Genomic DNA, 6645 nt, shown 5'->3' on the forward strand with positions numbered 1-6645 from the left:
CGTGTTTAAAGTGATGAAAGGGAAAGACCTACAATGAAGATTACTCTACCCAGCAAGGATCTCATTCAGATTTGACAGAGAAATTAAAACCTTTACAGACAAGCAAAAACCAAGAGAAATCAGCACCACCAAACCAGCTTAACAACAAATGCTACAGGGAGTTCTCTAGGCAGGAAACACAAGAGAAGGAAAAGACCTACAATAACAAACCCAAAACAATTAAGAAAATGGTAATAGGAACATACATATAATTACCTTAAATGTAAATGGATTAAATGCTCCAACCAAAAGACGTAGACTGGCTGAATGGATACAAAAACAAGACCCATATATATGTTGGGTACAAGAGACCCACTTCAGACCTAGGGACACATACAGACTGAAAGTGAGGGGATGGAAAAAGATATTCCATGCAAGTGGACATCAAAAGAAAGCTGGAGTCCAAGTGGAGCGAGTGAGCTGAGTGGTTGTGTAGTCACGTCCCGGAGACCAGTAGTGCTTGCAGCATGGCTGAGTGACTGACTGAAGAGCAGATTGCAGAATTCAAAGAAGCTTTTTCACTACTTGACAAGGATGGTTATGGAACTATAACAACAAAGGAATTGGGAACTGTAATGAGGTCTCATGGGTAGAATCTCACAGAAGCAGACTTACAGGACATGATTAATGAAGTGGATGCTGATGGTAATGGCACAATTGACTTCCCGGAATTTCTGACAATGATGGCAATAAAAATGAAAGACACAGACAGTTAAGAAGAAATTAGGGAAGCATTCCATGTATCTGATAAGGATGGTAATGTCTATATTAGTGCAGCAGAGCTCCGCCATGTGATGACAAACCTTGGAGAGAAGTTAACAGGTGAAGAGGTTGATGAAATGATCAGGGAAGCAGATATTGATGGTGATAATCAAGTAAACTATGAAGAGTTTGTACAAATGATGACAGCAAAGTGAAGACATTGTACGGAGTGTGTTAAATTTCTTGTACAAAAACGTTTATTTGCCTTTTCTTTGCTTGTAACTTATCTGTAAAAGGTTTCAACCTACTGTCAAAAAAATATGCATGTATTAGGACTTCATTCCTCCATGTTTTATTCTCTTATCTTACTGTCATTGTCCTGAAACCTTATTTTAGAAAAATTAAACAAGTAACACGTTGCATGTGGCTTACTCTGGATATATCTAAGCCCTTCTGCACTTCTAAACTTAGACTGAGTTGGTCAAATGAGGGAACAAGTGGGTTATGCCTTTTTTTTAAGTTGTTTTCTTTAGGAACTGTCATCATGTTGTTCTTGAAGTGTGGAGTTGTAACTCTGTGTGGACTATGAACAGTCAACAAAATGTACTTAAAAGTGGCACTATTGCAAAATTGGTATTTTATCCAGGACTCATACACTATCTTTTTGTACTGCTGGTCCTTTACCAGAAACAATTTCTTTTATTGTTACTTGCTTGTTGTTTTAGCCACTTAAAGAAAATCTGCTTATGGCACAATTTGCCTCAAATCCACTCCAAGATGTATATTTGTTTTCCAATAAAAAATTACAGTTTACCTAACTAAAAAAAAAAAGAAAGAGAGCTGGAGTCACAATTCTCATATCAGAAAAAATAGACTTTAAAATAAAGACTATTACAAGAGACAAAGAAAGACACTGCATAATGATCAAGGAATCAATCCAAAAGAAGATACAACAATTGCAAATATTTATGCACCGAACATAGGAGCACCTCAATACATAAGGCAAATGCTAAGAGCCATCAAAGGGGAAATCAACAGTAACACAATAATAGTAGGGGACTTTAACACCCCACTTTCACCAATGGAAAGATCATTCAAAATGAAAATAAGTAAGGAAACACGAGCTTTAAATGACATATTAAACAAGATGGGCTTAATTGATATTTATATAGGACATTCCACCCAAAAACAATAGAATACACTTTGTTCTTAAGTGCCTATGGAGCATTCTCCAGGATAGATCATATCAAGCCTTGGTAAATTTAAGAAAATTGAAATTGTATCAAGTATCTTTTCCGACCACAATGCTATGAGACTAGATATTGATTACAGGAAAAAAACTGTAAAAGATACAAACACATGGAGGCTAGACAATGCACTACTAAATAACCAAGAGATCACTGAAGAAATCAAAGAGGAAATCAAAAAATACCTAGAAACAAATGACAATGAAAACACGATGACCCAAAACCTATGGGATGCAACAAAAGCAGTTCTAAGAGGGAAGCTTATAGCAATACAATCCTACTTCAAGAAACATCTCAAATAAACCACCTAAACTTACACCTAAAGCAATTAGAGAAAGAAGAACGAAAAACCCCAAAGTTAACAGAAGGAAAGAAATCATAAAGATCAGATCAGAAATAAATGAAAAAGAAATGAATGACACAATAGCAAAGATCAATAAAACTAAAAGCTAGTTCTTTGAGAAGATAAACAGTTTTGATAAACCATTAGCCAGAGTCATCAAGAACAAAAGGGAGGAGACTCAAATCAATAGAATTAGAAATGCAAAAAGAGGAGTAACAACTGACACTGCAGAAATACAAAGGATCATGAGAGGATCAACTATATGCCAATAAAATGGACAACCTGGAAGAAATGGAACAATTCTTAGAAAAGCACAACCTTCCGAGACTGAACCAGGAAGAAATAGAAAATATAAACAGACCGATCACAAGCACTGAAATTGAAACTGTAATTAAAAATCTTCCAACAAACAAAAGCCCAGGACCAGATGGCTTCACAGGAGAATTCTATCAAACATTTAGATAAGAGCTAACACCTATCCTTCTCAAACACTTCCAAAATATAGCAGAATGAGGAACAATCCCAAACTCATTCAATGAGACCACCATCACCCTGATGCCAAAACCAGACACAAATGTCACAAAGAAAGAAAACTACAGGTGAATATCACTGATGAACATAGATGCAAAAATCCTCAACAAAATACTAGCAAGCATGGGATGAAGTGAGACAGTGGCATGGACATATATACACTACCAAGTGTAAGAGAAGATAGCCACTGAGAAGCAGCTGCATAGCACAGGGAGATCAGCTTGGGGCTTTGTGTCCAACTAGAGGGGTGGGATAGGGAGGGTAGGAGGGAGACGAAAGAGGGAGGAGATATGGGGATATATATACATATAGCTGAGTCACTTTGTTATACAGAAGAAACTAACACACCATAGTAAAGCAATTATACTCCAATACAGATATTTTTAAAAATAAAACTAGGAAAAAGACTCCAACAGCACATTAAAAGTATCATACAACATGATCAACTGGGATTTATCCCAGGAATGCAAGGATTCTTCAATATATGCAAATCAATCAATGTGATAAACCATATTAAAAAACTGAAGGATAAAAAACATATGATCATCTCAATAGATGCAGAAAAAGCTTTCAACAAAATTCAACACCCATTTATGATAAAAACCCTCCAGAAAGAAAGCATAGAGGGAACTTTCCTCAACATAATAAAGGCCATATATGGTAAAACCATAGCCAACATTGTTCTCAGTGGTGAAAAAATGAAACCATTTCCACTAACATCAGGAACAAGGCAAGGTTGCCCACTCTCACCAATATTATTCAACATAGTTTTGGAAGTTTTAGGCAGAGCAATCAGAGAAGAAAAAGAAATAACAGGAATCCAAATTGGAAAAGAAGATGTAAAGTTGTCACTGTTTGTAGATAACACGATACTATACATAGAGAATCCTAAAGATGCTACCAGAAAACTACTAGAGCTAATCAATGAATTTGGTAAAGTAGAGGATACAAAATTAATGCACAGAAATCTCTGGCATTCCTATACACTAATGATGAAAAATCTGAAAGAGAAATTACGGAAACACTCCCATTTATCATTGCAACAAAAAGAATAAAATACCTAGGAATAAACCTACCTAAGGAGACAAAAGACCTGTATGCAGAAAACTATAAGACACTGATGAGAGAAATTAAAGATGATACAAACAGATGGAGAGATATACCATGTTCTTGGATTGGAAGAATGAACATTGTGAAAATGACTCTACTACCCAAAGCAATCTACAGATTCAATGCAATCCCTATCAAACTAAGGCATTTTTCACAGAACTAGGACGAAAAATTTCACAATTAGTATGGAAACACAAAGGACCCCAAAAAGCCAAAGCAATCTTGAGAAAGAAAAATGGAGCTGGAGGAATCAGGCTCCCTGACTTCAGACTATACTACAAAGCTACAGTAATCAATACAGTATGGTACTGGCACAGAAATATAGATCAATGGAACATGATAGAAAGCCCAGAGATAAACCCATGCACGTATGGTCACCTTGTCATTGATAAAAGAGGCAAGACTATATAATGGAGAAAAGACAGCCTCTTCAATAAGTGGTGCTGGGAAAACTGGATAGCTACATGTAAAAGAATGAAATTAGGACACTCCTTTACACCATGCACAAAAAAAAACCAACTCAAAATGGATCAAAGACCTAAATGTAAACCCAGAAACTATCAAACTCTTAGAGGAAAACATAGACAGAACACTCTATGACATATATCACAGCAAGATCCTTTTTGACCCACCTCCTAGAGAAATGGAAAAAAACCCAAAAATTAACAAATGGGACCTAATGAAACTTCAAAGCTTTTGCACAGAAAAGGAAACCATAAACAAGATGAAAAGACAATCCTCAGAATGGGAGAAAATATTTGCAAATGAAGCAACTGACAAATGATTAATCTCCAAAATATACAAGCTCATGCAGCTCAATATCAAAAAAACAAAAAACCCAATCCAAAAATGGGCAGAAGACCTAAATAGACATTTGTCTAAAGAAGATATACAGATTGCCAACAAACACATGAAAGGATGCTCAACATCACTAATCATTATAGAAATGCAAATGAAAGCTACAATAAGGTATTACCTCACACTGGTCAGAATGGCCATCATCAAAAAATTTACAAACAATAAATGCTGGAGAGGGTGTGGGGAAAAGGGAACCCTCTTTGCACTGTGGGTGGGATGTAAAGTGATACAGCCACTATGGAGAATAGTATGGAGGTTTCTTAAAAAACTAAAAATAGAACTACCATTTGACCCAGCAATCCCCATACTGGGCATATACCCTGAGAAAAACATAATTCAGAAAGAGTCATGTAGGGCGGAGGGGAAGATGGCGGAAGAGTAAGACGCAGAGATCACCTTCCTCCCCACAGATATACCAGAAATCCATCTACACGTGGAGCAGCTCCTACAGAACACCTACTGAATGCTGGCAGAAGACCTCAGACCTCCCAAAAGGCAAGAAACTCCCCACGTACCTGGGTAGGGCAAAAGAAAAAACAGAGACAAAAGAATAGGGACGGGACCTGCACCAGTGGGAGGGAGCTGTGAAGGAGGAAAGGTTTCCACACACTAGGAAGCCCCTTCGCAGGGGGAGACTGCTGGAGGCGGAGTGGGGAGCTTCAGAGCCGCGGGGGAGAGCACAGCAATAGGGGTGCGGAGGACAAAGTGGGGAGATTCCTGCACAGAGGATGAGTGCCGACCGGCACTCACCAGCCCGAGAGGCTTGTCTGCTCACCCACTGGGGAGGGCGGGGCTGCGAGCTGAGGCTCCGGCTTTGGTTGGAGTGCAGGGAGAGGACTGGGGTTGGCTCCGTGAACACAGCCTGAAGGGGTTAGTGCACCACGGCTAGCCGGGAAGAAGCCCGGGAAAAGCTCTGGAGCTGCCGAAGAGGCAAGAGACTTTTTCTTCCCTCTTTGTTTCCTGGTGCACGAGGAGAGGGGTTTAAGAACGCTGCTTAAAGGAACTCCAGAGACAGGTGCGAGCCACGGCTAAAAACGTGGACAACAGAGACGGGCGGGAGACGCTAAGGCTGCTGCTGCCGCCACCAAGGGGCCTCTGTGCGAGCACAGGTCACTATCCACACCCCTCTTCCGGGGAGCCTGTGCAGCCCACCACTGCCAGATTCCCAGGATCCAGGGACAACTCCTCTGGGAGAACACACGATAGGCCTAAGGCTGGTGCAATGTCACGCCGGCCTCTGTCGCCGCAGGCTCACCCCGCACTCCGCGCCCCTCCCTCCCACTGGTCTGAGTGAGCCAGAGCCCCCGAATCAGCGGCTCCTTTAACCCCGTCCTGTATGAGCAAAAAACAGACGCCCTCCGGCGACCTACACGCAGAGGCAGGGCCAAATCCAAAGCTGAGCCCCTGTGAGCTGTGAGAACAAAGAAGAGAAAGGGAAATCTCTCCCAGCAGTCTCAGGAACAGTGGATTAAAGCTCCAAAATCAATTTGATGTACCCTGCATCTGTGAAATACATGAATAGACAACAAATCATCCCAAATTGAGGACTTCGAGAGAAAGATTTATGATTTTTTACCCTTTTCCTCTTTTTGTGAGTGTGTATGTGTATGCTCCTGTGTGAGATTTTGTCTGTATAGCTTTGCTTCCACCATTTGTCCTAGGGTTCCATCTGTCCATTTTTTAAAAAAATTTTTTTCTTCTTAAATAATTTTAATAACTTTATTATACTTTACCTTCTTTCTTTCTCTCTCTCTCTCTTTCTTTCTTTCTTTCTTTCTTTCTTTCTTTCTTTCTTTCTTTCTTTCTTTCTTTCTT

At 39.7% G+C, this 6645-nt stretch overlaps 1 pseudogene; it reads left to right on the forward strand.

The window, feature by feature from the left end:
* Positions 1-506: 506 nt before the first annotated feature.
* LOC114890177 lies at positions 507-956 on the forward strand (annotated as a pseudogene).
* The last annotated feature ends 5689 nt before the right edge of the window (positions 957-6645 follow it).

Source organism: Monodon monoceros, unplaced genomic scaffold (genome assembly GCF_005190385.1).
Source record: "Monodon monoceros isolate NGI ecotype Baffin Bay Population unplaced genomic scaffold, NGI_Narwhal_1 Super_Scaffold_11, whole genome shotgun sequence".
In the NCBI taxonomy this organism is placed as follows: Eukaryota; Metazoa; Chordata; class Mammalia; order Artiodactyla; family Monodontidae; genus Monodon; species Monodon monoceros.